A 19,105-nucleotide genomic window follows, 5' to 3' on the forward strand; every position below is an offset into this window, starting at 1 on the left:
GAGGACTGGGGTTCAATTCCCAACATCCCAGGATACACATAGGCTACTCAAATCTGTTGGTTCCTCCAGTTCCAGAGGATCTGACACCGTCACGCTGATATACATGCAGGCAAAAGATCAGTGAACTTAAAATAAAAATTAGAAATAAAAAAACAAAAAAGATGAAGAAGCTAGTAGATAAAAAAAAAATCAGTGAGAAAGAGATTAGTAAATGTAGAATCCAACAAAATGAAAACCAGAAGTTTATTGAAATTATACCAAAATAAGCAAAGCAAGAGGAAGCCTAGAGAGATGGCTCACCCTTTAAGAGGACTCATTGCTCTTTCAGAGGACCTGAGTTCAGTTCTTAGCAACCACATTATACTCATACTCATCCGCAACTCAAAAGAAAAAAAATACCCTCTTCCCACTCTGGAAGACAGCAAGTAAGCATGCGGTGCACATACATACACGTCGACACTCAGGTCTGTATGTAGTGAATTTTTTTTTTTTTGCACATTTTCTTCAAAGATGAGAACATCAGATTCCCCTGGAACTAGAGTGGCAGAAGGTTGGGAGCCAAGATGCAGAATGTGTCCACTAGAAGAGCAGTCAATGTGTTGATGCCAGATCACCGTTCTAGGCCCAGATCCCCTTTAATAAGCTTCCTTACAGTGGGTTCTCATTTGGTTCCCTAACTAAACACAAAAACATTAGTTTTAAAATATTTGTCTAATCATTTGAATTTAGCTTTCTAGCATAATAAAAATTAGTGACAGATATTCAACCAAATCTTGTCAAAATTCCCTGGAGTTTGCCTTAAAAAGGCAGTAAGACTGGTGAATTTTGACTGAACTTAGTGTTAGTCAAGATATTAAAAATCAGAAATTATGGTTTATTTCAGATAAAGTCTTGCTGTGTATCCCAAAGCGAGCCTAGAACTCACTGTTTGTTCAGATTGATCCCAAATTCAGTATTGGCCTGCACCCACCTCTCTAGGCTGGATTACAAGTAGTACCTCCTAGCATGCCCGATTTGAAATGACATTTCTAACTGGAGAAATGAGTTGGTAGTGTTTGGAAAAAAAAATCAAGTAACTTAATGTAGACGTTATCTACACTGATGATAGCCCAAATTGGAGACTTATGTGTTTATATGTATTAATATTCTAGTAAGATCTTTATAACTTCATCTTAATATGAGAAATATTTTAGAGCCTTCTTTTATTTTCAGTTTCTCCATTCAGTTTGGCTTTGATCTGCGATACAGTGAACACCAGAAGGTGTCTCGTTGCCTGTGCTTACTGTCTGAAAGAGCATGTCTTGTGCTTAGTAATATCATGTTATCACATAACTATCCTTGAAGAATGCATTACTGCTCATAGCCTGCTTTCTCAAATACACCCCGCCTGGTCCTTCAAGCTACCGTACTCACAATTGGGACAGATACTATATTTTTATTTATTTATTTATTTATTTATTTATTTATTTTACGTGTGGAAACTGAATGACAAAAGACTTTAATATTTTGTTAAAGCAAAGAATTAATGGAGGCCTAGTACGGACTCACTTTGAAGTAGCCTAATTTCCGTAAAAAGCTGGGTGGGGAGAGAAGGACACTAAAGAAAGCAGAGAGAATCAGGCACAGAAAGAATCATTAAGCACATGATTACTGCCAGGAGTAGAAAGGTCAAGGAAATACTCATAAAAGTATTTATAAATATTATTAAAATAAATCTAATGGGATGCTGACTGTGTCAGTTCCACCGGCACATGTTCCCTTTAGCTTCCTGTCACATTCATTTTAGAGTCAATAATTCTTGCTTTTAATGCACATCATTTTGGTTTTGTGAGGAATGAAAGAATATATACAACAAAAATTTCCTGAGGGGAAAAGGCACTGCATAAATATTGGTATTAATGCCATCATTAACATTTATAATGCTGTCACCTCTCTACCTCAGAGATGCATTGTGGACATCTGAATGAGGTAATGTCTGTGAAGCCTTTGAGTTCTCCAAGTGAAGATTAAGACATAAATATAAGATGTTTTTATCAATAAAGTATTAGGTGAATCTGGTCTGGGCAGAAAATAATAAAATTTGGGCAGTGAACTCAAACTGAACAGCATTGTAAATAATAGCCAAGTTTGGGAATCACTGGTTTAGGTTTTTCAGTATACATGCTTCGCTTCCTAAAATTTTATTGCCCTAAATTAAAGATGTAAATGGGAATCCTTTGAATAATGCACCCAAAGCATGCTTCTATACATAATTATTTTACCTTTAAAAAGTGACTTCACTGTTATTATATACCCATGGTATAACAGAAAGCAATTTCCATATAAAAATTATCAAATCTCGTTCAATTTTATCCCAATTTTTTTCTTAATACCATTTGTGTATACATACTGAAGGAAGAGGCAACTGGGTCATGAAATTTGCAAATAGAGAAACCAGAAGGTTGACAAGATTATTGTTAAAATACAGTTCCAGAATGCTCATAGTGGTTATCATCTCATTTCTAGGAAGCTTAAAACTCTGCATTGCTCATGGCACATGAGACCCTGTGAGGGGTACTGAGAGGATAGCATGGAGTAATGTTGCTTGAGGACTCCTGTCCATTGGGCTCATCAGGTCACTAATGTTGCTCGTAAAATGATTGTCGCAGCACAAGGAATCTTGAGACTGATCTTTTAATATTGCTGTGATGCTATATTTACTCTGATTGACAATAGATTTCTAGCCTCAGTAAATTAGTTCAGTGGCTTGTTCCTTGATAGAAAAAAATATGTTTGACTACTGGAGTCTCATCACAATATTAAAGATTTCCCAGTTTTGGATCAAGTCTTTTTTATAAAATTTCATAATTTCAGTCATAGAAGTCATAGAAATTTTCAGGGGACAGTAAGGCAAATAAATGTGCCACAGTTACTATCCATACAATCTCTCAATGCCCATGTTGAGCAAGGTGACGGCACTGGTTGTCTATGCTGAAGTAGTAACTTCAGACTTACACTGAGGTTGGGAAAAACGAGGCAGGTTTGCAGGTAGCTCGCACCTCTGATACATATGCAACAGAGGGTATTTATATCTGATGGAATCATTTGGAGCACTAGAGACATATTTTATTAAGAAGTGACTAAATTATACAAGAGACGACAACTCCAATTTGCCTCACTGCAGTGGAGAGAAAGCTACAACGTGTTATTGGAGAACGCAAGAGTTTAAGATCCAATAATAACTGGAGTAAGAAGCAAACAGGAGAACCTCATGTTGATTCCTCTTCTCTGGTCCAGGCATGCATAGCTCAATCATGATTTCTTAGAAACTGGATACCTAGAAGTTAAACCAAGAGGTAACACAGTATCTGAAAGGAAACCTCAAAAGTACATCATGATTATTTTTTTAAAACAAACTTCCCTGATTAGTGTTCTTGGCATCGAGTTGACTAGTATTTTTCTGTTACTGTTATCCTGTTCATACATTGAATCGGGATTTAACGCCACGCTCTTCTCCATTTCCCCACTGGAGGAATAATTGCTGTTCTTTTCAGAGTCTCCTAGGACCATATTCTGCTCTGCAAAGTTGTAACAAGATGTGACATCCAGTCTCGGTTAATCAGTGTTCTGCCCAAACCCACAGTGGCAGTGAAGGAGGTGGGACTTACAATTGCCTGTGACACTGACCAGGTTTTTAAGGAATAAGAGTGGGAGGACGTAGCATAAAATACTTAAATTTTTATGGAAAAGGTATAACTTGGTGAAAAAGCACCATCATAAATTCCCAAAAAGTGTATCTTAATGATACACTTAGAGTAAATCATTTGCCTTGAGAGACAGCAGGTCTCTGGTGACCTGCATTGCAGCCACAAGAGACTCCTAGACTAGCTACTTTCAGCTAAATGTACTCTCATATTAATATTTTAAAATGCCATAATGCCTCTCTGAAAACCTCAGAGGACAGATACATCAATTTGCGAGGTCTTCACTCCAGGAAATAGAAACAGGGATAATCTGCCATTAAAAGAAATAGTTCATTATGTCTGCTTCTTGGGAGCGCATAAACTATGTCCCTCACATACTTAAGTTGCAAATCCTCACTTTAATGTGAAGGGAAACACCATGCCCTAGAGCTTTATTGTCCCACTGTTTATTAGTACAAAAAGGTTTGTTGTGGTATGAAATCTTAAGCTTGTTGCAGTAATCAATCAGCTTCAAAGAGTCTTTACCCCGAGCCAGATTCATTACAAATAAATCAATTAAACATAAAGTTTCTATTTTCGGAGGGGTTCACAATGCAGAATAGAAGCAAATGCATCACAGTTGGAGAAAGGAATTTTCCTGGAGCAATGTCTCTTCACAAAGAGCCCTTCTGCATTTATTGTGCTGTGGGACACATGCTGTAGTTTGCTCTTTTACTTTACTTAATTGCAGACATTCTTCTTAGCATATATTTTTCACTGGGGGGAAAAATTACATCCATGTGAAAAAGATATGCTGTAAGCTGAAAATATTGCTGGAGGCAGGAAAAGGTAAACAATTGGTTTCTGTCTCCTTGTCATTTCCAGCCTAAAGCTCTGGTGAAGCATTCGGGCAATTTTCACTCTCAAAGCTGTATTGTATTTTTTTTTCCCTCCCAACCTTTGTGCAGATGATTATCTAGAGTACAGGCAACTCAGTGGCAGAAGGAAAACAAATACAAAGCCAGAAACAAATCCCCGAAGAAACAAAACAAAAGTCCAACCATGAACAACGAAACCTCGTTTATATCTCAATATTAATCACCCTACACTGAGACAGCTAAGGACTATACATTCTGCATCCTAAAGCCGAGCCACTCTGATTCACTTTGGAGGTATACTGAGAGAGAAAAGGAGAGGTGCAGGGATGTTTTCTAAGCCCAATTATCAGATGAATCCATAAAAGCACTCATCAGTGACTTGCCTAATTTTCCACATAGTTTATCCTAATGTGTTTCTAATAAAACTAGCCGTTTGCAGAAATTCCTAAGACATGAGAGCTTTTGGCTCTAAAAGTGGCCCAAACTAAATGATCTCTTATAGAAAAAGAGTCAGAGTCACATGTGCAGTATGGAGTAGGGGTGGGGGTCTGGTGGAGAGTGTGGGGGGTGTAGAGATGAGAAGAGCAAGTGTTCTTCTGCATTTATCAATGCCCCCACATTTCTAATAAAATGCTGATACATCCAGCTTTTCCATCAAGTGTCCTGTCAGCCAGTCCTGACAGCTGCTGGATGTCATAGGATATGTTCTACCTAGGGTGACATGAGACCATGCACTTCTGGAGCCATCTGAGAGACAAAGATAGAAAAGCCCTCATCATCAGTACAGACAGTACAGGCACTTCCCATCTTCTCTCTGGCAGCCTCTGGGCAGGGCGCCTATTTGGTGGGGAGAGTGGAGCCTTCAGCCTTCAGTCTTCAGCTAAAGTTGTTTCTATCATTACTGATTTTTAAGAGGGAGGGAGGGAGGAAGGGAGGGAGGGAGGGAGAGAGAGAGAGACAGAGACAGAGACAGAGACTCTAGAAGCTGACAATGAGATGGTTCTGATTTATTTGTAAGGGGGATTCTTTTGAGTTCCTTTAACCCCTCCTCCTTCACTGGGAATAATAATAATAGTAATAATAATAATAATAATCATCATCATAATAGAAACTCTCTTGCTCTGGTAAGTTTTTGAAATATGCTGGAAAGAGAAAGTAACATATCTTCATGAGTCATGGTCAGGTTTTATCACAATATGCTTCAAAGGCTTCTCAAAGGCAACATGACTTTGGAATGTGCATTTTCTGTTTCATTTTCCTTCAAGACAAAGCTTCCAGACCTGTGTAGGGATACTGAGACATACTGAGGACAAAAGTCAGACCCCCTAATATTTACATCATTAGAATACGAGGACAATGACTTGTCCTTTGGTCAGATCAGACCTTATCATTCAGAGTTTGAGATTTACTGGTGCATAGCCTATGTTTGTTCTGCCAGTCACGTCACAGCTCTGGAAGCAAACACTGTTTTCTTTACACCTGTTACGGAAATATTTACCACCGAGTCATACACAGCCTTTATTTTTTCAAGGAATTCATTTTTGTTTTGGTTTTAAAAGAATTGTCCTGGAACCTATTTCAGATAATACAGAGTTTAGATAGATGCTGGCTTACGGATCTCCTTTGATCTACAACGTATCTGAGGAGAGGAATAGAAAGTACATTAAAACATAAGATATTTAGATAGGAAGACACATCAGGAAACAAGGGATGAAGCACTAAGTACAATAACATAATTAGGTCACTTTTTAAAGGAGTTGATTTGGAGTACAGCCATCAAAGAAACTTTCCATACTTCCTCCCACATCTTTACTGGAATTATCGCATAGGATGACGGGCGATCACTGTGTGTTCTCTTACAAAAGTCAGGGCTATTTGAAGGGCTTTGTAACTGATGATTTTGTTATCTTATAGGATATTTTGTTTGAAGTTTAGGTTCTTACCCACAACTATTAAGATAACTACGAAAGACAATTAGGCAAAACAGCATCGTACTATAAGTATTTTTTTAATGACATTATTTAAATTGAGATGTTTCCTCTTAACCAGTTCTCAAAAAGCATACAGACTTTAGGTACTTTAACCAGAGTAGTTAAGGAGCCATTTTGGCAAAATGGATCCAAACAAAAATGTTGACATGTATAAAATAAAAGTGTGTCCTTGATAAATATACTGCCATGACAAAAGGGAAAAATGAAACAGAACAGAGTAAAGACTGTGGTGACTGCAAAGATGAAAGGGAGAGAGAGAGAGAGAGAGGAATAAACTTCGAGGGATTTTGGCATCATTAACATTGAAGTATCTTTCCACTATAAATAAATGAACGGAAGAACTTTAAATACAGATTCAGAATTGTGGTAGATCACTCCTGAGATATGGTCTTCTGTGTTATTATCAATGAGTAAATGTTTATTTTATATTTTTTTTCCAATAGAAAACCTTTGACTGAGCTTTTCAAAAGGTATGTTACTGGGCTATCCACTAAGAAATCCACAGGGTAGGATGCTGAAATCTATTCTGATTAGATAGATTGGGAGAAGAATTAGACCTGTGAGAACCAGTTTCTGGGTAACTAATAAAGTGTTGATACTGTGGTAACAGTTTCTCAGGAGAATCAGTAGACTAGGAATTTATAACTTGCAAGGCAAGAATTGAAGATGGGGTACATACTTTAAGTGCATATTCTCATATGTTCTTAAGCATTTTTTGGTTAATTAAAGGGGTACCCAGATGGGCATTTAGTCTATACCCACATCCTACCTGCCATGTTTGAATGAGCTGACCCTGAGAGCCCTGACATGCTGGTTGGTAATGACACTATTGCTGACAAGCTTTTATGTGGGATCTGCTGGGACCTTATGTCTGCTGTTTGGCCTATGAGTAATTTCTACTTTGTTAATTGATCATTGAATACATCTTTCTATTTTATCAGATTATTCCTGCGGTGAGGGCATAACGTGATCACAGAGCTTGATATTTCTTGCCTAGAGGACAACTTAAGTAGCTCAGAAGGCACAAAGTCTTTCTCTTGGCAGCTTTGCTCCCTGAAGGTTTTATAAGCTACCCTCCCTCAATCTGCCTGGGCTAATTCTTCTATCTATAAACCCTGTGAGGATTCCATGTAGTTACGAGTCCAAGAGAAATAAGTTATTAACTGATGCAGAAAAAGCTCTAGCTCTCTTTGGGTAGATGTGGCTCTATATCCCAGTGACAGTGGTCAAAATTTGGAACCTTAGGACTCTTTCCTAATATTTGTTACTACCCATTTCTTTAGTAATAATGTTTATCATATGCACGTGAAGAACGGGGTCTCACTGTGGAGTTGTTATAGCAGCATTTGCTTCAGTTGTTCCTCTTCCCCCGATTTTTCTCCTGGTGTCATCTCCTTTGCGCTCCACTTTGATGTCACATGTGACTGTGGTTACCTCCCCAGTCTCCCCTTTCTTACTGCCTCTTGCTTCCCTCTGTTTTCTCACCCAGTTCCATAGTGCATACCTATCCCAACACCCTTGTATATAGTCTATTTTAAAATCTTAATGGTTGAAAACTTTTTTTTTTGGTTTGGTTTGTAAATTTTATTTAAAAAAAAAATCAAAGGATAAAAGAAACTTCAGGTGAAAATATGTAGATGTTGATGTCCACATTGTGGAAAACATTCCATACGTTTGTTTTCTGCTTAGGTTGGTAGAGAGAATGTTCTGCCCAATTCGCCATAGTATCGTGGTTTCTGGGCACTTCATGCCACAGGAAGAAATGACTGTTCTTCTACCTTAACCCTGGAAACAGCATTTAGGGCATGTTGGGACCTGCCTAAATCTGCAGGCGGGACATCAGTGGGGAAACTCCTCCGAGGAGAGTTGAAACAAAGTACTTTAAATTCTTTGGACTAAACACAATATGCTAATTATAGTATTAGGAAAAAAAAACTTTATTCTATTTCAGCCTGATTAATCCTCAGAGCTTATCATTCTACATAAATATCAAGATTTGGTAGTAGTACCAGTATAGTACAAATACAGCCAAGAAATCTAGCATATTTATACGAGAAAAAAAAATCTACTCAGACAAATACTTGTTAAATATTCAAGAAAAATAGCTTGTGAGTGTAAGCTATTATTTATCTTTCTTAGGCTAGTGAGTAGAAGAGAAAGTAGATTTCAGAAGCAAAATTTGGGGGGAAAAACACCTGGGTAGGTCACAGAGGCAGTAGGCAGCTACTTTTAAAGAGAAAGAAAAGAGAAAGTAAAAGTGGTAGATAAAAGAAATATAAGATGGAATAGAAAGAAATGATTTTGTGGTGTATTCTTAGAGAGCAGTGGTAGCAGCTACACTCCAGCCTCAATAAATACTGGAGGGTTAAACCTTCAAGGGACAAGGGGAAGTGGTTCATCAGTGGAGGCAAACACAATGCAATGATATTGCCCTCTTACCTAGAATAAACAATGAGGACTTTTCATTCACATGAGAGTTGATTGGCATTGGAAGGCTTTGGAAAGTGTGTGTGTGTGTGTGTGTGTGTGTGTGTGTGTGTGTGTGTGTGCGTGTGTGTGTGTTATGTGAAAATATTGACAAGAGACCAAGAAAGAGTTAAGTGAAGAGACTCGAGAAAGCCACCATGTGCTCAGCTCTTGTTTGCAAACCCTCACTCTGATTATACTTTCAGCTGGCTCTGAGCCACTTTGGAATCTCCCAATTGGTCACAGCTTCACTGCTTTCTCCAAGGACCCACCATGTCGATGTCACGTATGGACTTGACAGTGAACAACATGGTTCAAATTCTTTATATATTAAAATTTTTTTCATTTGTTTTCTGTTCCATATTTGGTAAATATGCCAAATATAGGAGATTCCAATTGTTTTATGTATTCACCCAAAATCTTTTCCCATTCTTTTCCGAGTATCATTATTTGTCAACAGAATAACTTAGAAAGTATATCTGAGAAGGGAAATACAAAGTTAGTTAGTTTTAGAAAACATGTGCATTTGTAAGACAAGGTAAACTGATATGGATTTCAATTTACATCAATAATGTCATATAACTGGCCACAAGTATTCCTAAACACACTTGCATATATGTGTGTACAATATCTACATGACTGCACACATATTATAAATATTGCCTGTGCATTAGTCCTAGGCTTCTTTTCTAAAAACATAGTTAGAAACATTGTGCTGAGCTGTATAAATATTTCTCTCTGATTGCACAGAATATAAAAATCAAATGGCACTTACAAAATACTCTGTCTTGAAAACTTTTCTATTACTTGGTAAAGCTCTCCTTAACTGCTTCCTTTGGGTTTGGCTTGTGATTTACTGGGACCATTTAGAGACAGGTCATATTTTCTAGACATACTGTAGGTATTTTAATGCCTTAATCAATTTTTGCCACTTTAGTTCCTCCGTTGAGCTAGATTAATCTTCTCCTAGCTTCCCAAGATTCAAAGAATAACACTTATCAAAATCATCTTTACAGAAAAAAAAATTGAAGGTACAATTTAAAAAAAGAGAGAGAACAAAGCTCACTGGTACCAAGTCATATATCACAGCTATCATTAACTGTTATAAACAGATTTCAGAATAAAGTCCTAAGCAGATGTATTCTTCTAGGCATTGTGTAAAAGTTAATATTGCTTGCTTTATAAATTTCATTTTTTGTGCTTGTCCTTCTGATGTGTTATTGCAGAACTAGAATATATGTCTCTGGAGAAACTGAGATTGGAGTGAAAGACAGGGGGAGGCACTGAAGAGCCTTCATGACTGGATCTCATGTATGTCGTCTTCATAACATTTGATTCATAGAATCTTTTTTATCTTCCTCATTTTCAACATGAGCTCTCCTTGGGTTCATGCAGTTCTGTTATGTATATTATCTCTCCATAGACATTAGTTTTCCCCATCCAAGTCTGTGGTATCATGGGAAGACTGGAATCCAATGCTAACTTGGCTACAATGTCCAGTCAACCTCAATGTTCCCCAGCTATAAACTGAGGAGCAGGAGCTAGATCATGCTGTGGGGTCCTTGCCAGCATCTATCATTTCTGTTTGAGAGCCTTTGTCCAAATTAGGAACTTGAACTATTTTAAAAGGGTCTGGCTCAGAGACGAGACTGAACAGGGATTATGAAAATAGCAATTTTTGAAATCTCAAAGTCTCTGCTTTCTCCCAAGGTATCTTAAAAAGGACATGGGCATGCTGCTTCGTAAAGTTATATTTCCTTCACTTGTTTGTAGATGATCAGGCTTTTGTTTTGTTTCCACTGAAATGTAAGAGTTGACAGCAATACACTGAAGACAGGCATGTAGTCAGCTTGCAAAGATGTCAGCTTGCAACTATCACAAAATCTCATTGATGGAAGCAGTTGTTTGGGCTGTTAGCACTTCTTCCTGTTCTTGGTTAATTGAAGGTGCATATCTAGAAATCTCTTGATAGGTTAAGTAGACATCTTATTCTATTCTTTGAATGGAAACTGTTAATGACCCATTATGTGAACATGTTTTCCATTTCTGTCCAGCAATTTGCATAGGCTCATTCCCTATTTGTCTCCTGATAACCTCATCAATCTCATGCCTGCCCTGCTGACCATTCTGCCTGATTGCGGTAATTCCATTTTACTGGGGCTTTCTGGAGGACTTGGCTGCTGCACTTAGCTGGTGCTGCACATGGGAGCGATCCCATCTTCCTGAGAGTGAGCCGCTGAGATCATATTATGCCTGCCTTGATTTCTTTGTAAAGGCTGCCTATAGAATTTCATATTGATCTTAAGCGGATGCTGTTTCATTTTTAACTCCTTTGTGAGCCGGGAGTCCGGTTATATTAGTGTCTCTGCCTGTCATTCGGCAGACATTGCATATCAGTTTTCGGGCAGCCTTTGTCCCTTATTTCACTGGAGCTCTTTCTTTCAGACGGAACTTGCTGTCTTTATTTTCCTTTGTTGTTGATTTGTTTGGGGGAATACAAGAGAAGTATAAGGCAAGAATGACAAGGCTGAGGAGCAGATAAGAGTATTACAATATGTAGATGAGTAAAGGACTTTAATAACTGGGAAAGATGTGAGAAGAGAATGGGTATCCATGCAGAGGATGGATCTGGCCTGTGCTGCCTTGCCGGTTTGGATGGTTTATTGAAAGAGCAAAGAGGAGCCAAGTGATAGAACATAGGACCCTCTGGTTCGTTGAACGCAAGAAAAGGATGCCAGGGTGACATATCCGTGGCATACTTTTGTTTTGGCATTTAACAACTGGCTACTTCCTAGAACCTTAACTGGGTGTCATTTTGCAGAATGTGACCAAATAATACGCATTTGTAAGCGACACCACACTATGTGCATATACATTATTTTTTTAGTGCCTTGGAATGTAGAGAGCTTCTCACATCCACTGTCTCATCTGATCTTCACAAAAGTTCTATAACATGGGCTGAATAACAATTCCCATGCCCCATGGCAGATAAAAGGAAACAGACACCAAGGGACTCAAATTAGCCAATCATCACACACACACACACACACACACACACACACACACACACACGAGTAGGGACTGGCATTTCTGTTTCTTCACTCCCAACTTATAGTCCTTTAATGCTGTGTTGATTCTGAGTAACTCAAGCAAAAAAATACAATGTTTATTCTTTGCATCAGCCTTAGATTTACAATTCCTTATTTACTGCCTTGTCTTTGTAGTTTGTGATTTGCCTCCAGCTCAGTACAGTGACTTTCATCACAAAAGAGAATGACAGAAATCAAGGGCTCTGAGTTACGCATATTATTCTTAGCTGCACAGGGAATTTTCCCCACTGGATTGCCCTATTGTATTTTAAATTTTATTTTAGCTCCATTTTCTCGTTGGTAAAGGGAAAGGATTAGAGTATGTTCCTCTCATTCTATGGGAGTGTGATTAGGAGAATGGGAGGTGAAGGGACAAATCAGAGAAGCAAGTGAATATGATTAGTATGGAACCATGACTCCAGTGCATTATACGTGTTTTAAAACTGGATACAGTATTTATATCCCAAAGTGTCTCTTTATGAATTACCTTCATCCTTCAGTGGTCTATTTAGCTTTGCTGCAAACATAATCCTCACACAAATCCAAATCAATTTGTCTGTCTTCTATGTAAAATACTTAAATTTTTCAAAATGTGTTTATGTCCAAAGGCAAAATGTTTAGGTTTATAGAATTCTCTCCGTTGATATAGGGTTTTGTTAAAAAAAAATACTGTAAATCTCCACTACAGTATTTACATTTTCCCCCGTAGTCATGACTTTCTAGCATGCCTACACATTAGCAATCATTTTTAATTTAGCAATTTCAATTTCTTTATTTAGTGTCTGGCTGCTGTTGCTGTGTCTGAAACTGAGCCATACATCTCTACTGCCAAGAACAAATGGGCTTTGGGAAGACTTGTCTTGGCCTCTGATATTGTTTACTTGCTTTTGGTTTTTGAGACAGGGTCTCACTAGGTTCTCCCCGCTGCCCATATTGGCATGACACTTATGACCTTCCTGTCTCAGCCTAGTGCACAGCTGAGACTGCAGACATATGCCAGCCTACCTAGCCAGCTGCAGTCAATTTTGGATAGACAACCTTCTGATCTGGATTCAGACCCACTATCAATGGTCCTGAGATCCTCAAGGGAAAGAGTACAGCTCAGGCTGACCTTAAGGTGTGATGTTAATGCCTTCATTTCTTTAACATGTCCTACCCCCGCAATCACCCAATTTAATTTTTTTTTTAAATCAAGTTTTGAATGAGATAAATAATCATATTATTAACTTTATTATATACTGCTAACCTGATTGGTAATGTACTAATCTACTACCATAAAGGTTTTTTTTAAAGAATGTAGACCTAGGAGTGTAATTCAGAGACTACATAGCTGCATATGTATCAAAAGATGGCCTATTCGGCCATCACTGGAAAGACAGGCCCATTGGAAACGCAAACTTTATATGCCCCAGTACAGGGGAACGCCAGGGCCAAAAAAAAAAAAAAAATGGGAATGGGTGGGTAGGGAAGTGTGGGGGGGTATGGGGGACTTTTGGGATAGCATTGGAAATGTAATTGAGGAAAATACGTAATAAAAAATATTAAAAAAAACCTGAGTTTTATAAATATGTCCTGTTGAGTAAGTACTGACTTCTCAAAGACTCTTGGGTTACACAGCATGGACTGACTCCAGTGTAGCTCTTCAAAGTCCAGCCATATCCACCATGGCATCATCAAGACAACTGCAGCATAAAGACCAGGGAAATGCAGTTATCCAGTGAGACTTCCCCCTTTAAAATCCACATTTAGTTGATACAGCACCTTTAGCATGTACCCTGTGATAAATCCAGAATTCAGTCTTCCATGTTTTGTTCAGTATTTTAAAATAAATAATACACATCTACAGGAAAATTAAGACAACTTCTGCTGTGATTTCTTATATTTTTATGTACATAAAACAGAACCTGGTCTCATAAATCAGTCTTTGTCCTGTGTGTGTGTGTGTGTGTGTTTCTGATTCTGTCTCTTTCTGTCTTCTTTTTCTCTGTCTCTGTCTGCTGTCTGTCATTCCCTTATTCCTCCTCTCCCCTCTTCCCTCTCCCCTCTCCCTGTCCCTCTCTGTCTCCCTGTCCCTCTCTGTCTCTCTGTCCCTCCCTACCTCCCTCTTTCCTTTTGTGCATGATTTCACCAGAAAGAACTTACTGAGAAGGCCATCTGAAGTTTTCTCTTCTTAACACATATGCTGACTTTATTCCCAAGTTTTTTGACATTTTTATTCCCTTAAGTTCAACTCTACAGTGGACAGAATCAAAAGTGGCAGAAAGCAAATATATTCCCTTAACAGCATCCACAGTCATCGCTAACACTGATGGTTTGCCATGAATGACAAGGAAACAAACTAGCAGGCAAAACTCACTGCCTATTTCCTTCAAAACAAACAACAACAGAAAGCACTTTGCAGATCAGGCTCTGTAAATGGCTGTGGAAATTTACATTACCCTGCTCCAACTCCCCCACAAAATTGACGCTATCTCTAACCTCACCTGGAAGCATTCCTAATCTGGAAGTGTGCTGAGATTTGGATCAACCCTCAAGCTTATTCTTTTTTTTTTTTTGAAACTTAGGAGATATAATCTGAAATTTAAAGAAAAAAAAATTACCATATTTCAAAAGTCTTCTGAAAGTTGAAACCACAAAGCTTCACACAGCTGCAGCCCCTGTGATCCTATGGCCATGTTTTCTGGAAGGCTTACCCACAGTGATCAACACAGTAACCAACCCAACTGACAGTGGTAGAGTATACACACACACACACACACACACACACACACACACATATATATATATACGTATACATATATATATACATACACACATATATACATATATACATACATATGTGTATTGTGTGTGTAAGTATTTCCTATTCTTCTAGCTTATAGTTCAAATTTATTTTCTATGAAACTTCAGGAACAACAGAAGAAAAACACAGAGAAGTAGAGCTACAGCTGCAGGGAGTGCACACACCAGGATGTCTCTGTTATAGCATCATAGAGTTGACTCTCAGAGGAGCCAAGTATATGTACACATTTGGTGTCGTATCAAAATCCTTAAAAAATTTTTTTTAAAAAAAGAGAGAATAATTACTGGAGAGCATTATTTACTTGTTTGTTTGTTTGTTTATCTATTTTTGGTCGTGGTTATAAACCAGCTTACTGAGAAGGGCTATGGTTCTAAGCGGTAAGATGTCAGACCTATGATCTTGAATAAAATGAAGTAGATTAAAGAAAAACAGTTCTTAGGAAAATATAAATATTGAATAAACAAGTAAAAATATATATGTTATATATTCTGTCTCAGAGAAACCTTCTGTTATAGTAATTTTAGCCTGAAAGATATGTTACATTTTATCTAAAACCTTTTTTTTCTTTTTTTAATGAAAGTCTTTTTTAATGAAAATTTTATTTTGACCTTGTTTTTCCCTCCTGCTGCTCCTATCAGATTCTTTCAAGTTTTCTAAGAACTGGTTTTTGTACTTAAAAAAATTTGTTTTTGAGATTATAATTAATTACATTTTCCCTTCCCTTTTGTCTCTCCAACCCTTTCCCAATACCCATCCGTACACTTCTTCAAATTCATGTGTACTATTTTCACTGTTATTGCATATATATATATATATATATATATATTCCTAATTGTTATTTCTGTTATTTCACATATGTGTGTATGCATATATATATGTATATATGTGTATGTATATATGTATACATGTGTGTATGCATATATGTGTATGTATATATGTGTGTATATGTATATATTCTTAAATATTAACTGTTAAGTTCATATTTTACTTGTATGTATATGTATGTTTTTGGAGCTGATCATTTGGCACTGGATTTTAAAGGCTGCATCTGTTGCCCTGTTCATAGCCTCTATAGTTACCTTGTCAGGGTCATCTCTATGTTTATATGTACAAACATATATACATAGGCACATGCACACCCATCCATAAATACATTCAAGTGTAATTTTTGATTTGATACCTGGAACTTATTTTTTATTTTTATTTTTTAAAGATGTATTTATTTTAGGTATGAGTACAATGTTGCTGTCTTCAGACACACCAGAAGAGGGCATCAGATTCCATCACAGATGGTTGTGAGCCACCATGTGGTTGCTGGGAATTGAACCCAGGATCTCTGGAAGAGAAGTCAGTGCTCTCAACCACTGAGCTATCTCTCCAGCCTGTTAACTGGAACTTAATAGAGAATTTTAAAGGTGTCTGATGAAAAATAAAATATAAACTATTTTATATTGAATTATAAATTAATTGCCTAGCAGGGTTAGACTTGGAATTTGTTTTTCTATGCAATGAATAACCATGAAGGAGGCATTGGATTTAATGCCTAGCTTACATGTGCATGTACAGAGAGACAGATAGGAGGACAGACAAACACACACACACGTGTGTGTGTGTGTGTGTGTGTGTGTGTGTGTGTGTGTGCATGTGTGCATGTGAATGTAGAGAGAGAGAGAGAACACATTTATGAAAGTACTTGATTTTCATGCAATTTGAACTTTTGTAATTGATAAAATTTATCTTTACAGTGATTTAAAATCAATATAAATTGGTTTTTAAAATAGACTAGTTTCTAATGTCAGTTTTTACTCAATAATTTAGATCCTTGGGTTTTATTGAAGAATTCTTTGATACTTTCTTGATGCTGATGATCTGTTAGAGTAAGAAATGAAAATCTTGGTGAGAATCCAAGTGGACAGAGAACAAAATCTTACCACTCCTATGATAAACATGAAATAAAAATATCAGGATACATGAGCAAAATTGTGGCATTTAGCCATGGCTAAAATATAATTAGTTTTAGTAGATTTTATCGTAAATAAGAAATAGTATACATACAGAACTAAATTCAGGAAGAGATGTTATCAATATTATCAGGTTTCTTCTAGAATGGTCATAGACAATTTGTTGTCTAATGTACTTTGGACAAAAATATCTAGTTTAAACAATCCTACCCCACATGAAAAGATATCTCAAAGATATATACATTTCATTTCCTTTAGGTACATCCAGACTTTTTGTACTTTGTGAAGAAGTATTTCAAGTATTTCAGTGAAAATTTTAACAAAAAGGGGTTATGTAGAGATTATTATTAATGAGTATTTAATTCAATAAACTTAACTTTGTCTTTTGCTCTTGCAACTATGTTGTGAAGTTCCCACCCAACCTCACAAAATGAAATGGTGAATGAAAATTCTAAAACAAAAACATGAATTCAACTATTATTTTCTTTGGCCCACTCATGTTTCTAAAGAGTAGCGCTACACATATTTTATATACTTAATCAGTACTTCATGACAGATTGATCGGTCAATAATTAACTACCATTCTGGTCCTGTAGGATGTTTACAGCACCATCTAAGCCAACAAAGAACACTTCCATCCCCCCAAGCTCTTATTCTGCTTTCGCTAGCCTTTGGGAGTAGAGCTAACAAGGATAAGATAGGCAAACCTGCCTGGAGGTGAAAACATTCCTTCTCTTCCTGGGAGCTCCTCTTCACTGTCTCTATGGCTCTCTACCCAGTGAAGTGCAAACTGGGATAGAACCCTCTCAGACCAGGGCCTGTTCTGAGAGGCTCAGAAATGTAGAGAATAGCCCAACCCAGGTAGAGGAGGTTGGGATATGGCAAGCAGTATGAATGGGTGTGTGGATTTGTACAGTCAGTTTTTCATGGCTCTAGATCTCTGCCTGCTCATCTGTGAAGTGAAAGTGTTTAAAGGGCAAGTCTTGGGCTTCCAGTCTCTCTTTTCTCTCTGCTTCCATTCCCAGCACCTTTCTCTCTTGGGGTAGCAGGTGGGAGGGTATTCAGAGAGATAAATTTGGAAGAGTGGACATGCTCGGAAATACAGTTTGTTATACTCATTCCAAACAAGCACGCGTTCTGTTTTTCTCCTCAACTGCTCTCTTGTTTTAAGGTTTATATTTTGGAAATGACTCTCTCTGAATAAATAGATGGAGGCAATAAAAACAGCCATAAAAGCAACCCAGGAAGGTGGCAATAAAATATGAATCACGGTTTCCAGGATCAGCTGCACCGTCAGACTGTACACATCACTGGGAAATGACACTAACAACTGGTGTGTTCTCTTGGGCTCAGAGTGGACCTTGTCTCCACAAGGGCAGAACAGACACTCAAGCAAAAGGTGGGGATGGGGGCAGGGAGATGCTATAAAAGGAACTGGGTCTCAGGGCCAGCCTGCCTCAAAAAGCTACCATTTGCAAGAGTTGTAGCTAGGTGAAGGCAAGGTCTAGCACATAAAATGGGGGCCACTGAAGTGAGGCATGCAATTTCTGTCTTTGATTCTGCCCTTAACTTGATATGTGATGTTGAAGAAGGTTATGTACCTTTAGCTACTGACTTCCGTATGGTGTGCAGAGTGAAATAACACTACTCACCTTAGCTGTGTGTGCTTTTATGAGAAGTACTTTTAAAGGCTTCAGTTTCTTCACAGATGTGCAAACTGGAAAGGAAGAACTGCGTTCAATTTTTACCTCAAACACCCATGAAATAAAATGAATGGTGTCACAGAGCAATTTGCTAAACTGTATTTTGTGAGTACAAATAGGAATTTTCTGCATCCCATACAATTCAGACTATTGAATTAGGATGAACATTAACTGGGGAGAATACAATACTGGAGCTGTAATTTAATAATCACACCAGACAGCCGCCTCCCACATAGCAAGAAGTTATCAGAATTATTTACATTTGGGTGCAGAAAGAAGACAAGATGTGTCATCGTTTTGGTTGCTGCTTGCATTCAAAACAGAAATAATCTTTCCTGAGTGCAGTCAGAAATATGAATTAATGAAATTCATCAATTTTGATAGTGAAAACAGACATTGATTCCAAATAAAGAATTTCTCTAATTTGAGATAAGAGAACCTCTGGAGAAGAGAAGAAGTATCTTAAGAATCTACAGAGAAAAGAAATCCTGGCTTTTTGATATACCTGTGTAGCATAGCTTCTTTGGCCTATATTTTATGTGTGCATTGTTT

The sequence above is a fragment of the Mus caroli genome, unplaced genomic scaffold (genome assembly GCF_978045245.1).
Source record: "Mus caroli unplaced genomic scaffold, Mus_caroli_1 scaffold_15, whole genome shotgun sequence".
NCBI classification, from domain to species: Eukaryota; Metazoa; Chordata; class Mammalia; order Rodentia; family Muridae; genus Mus; species Mus caroli.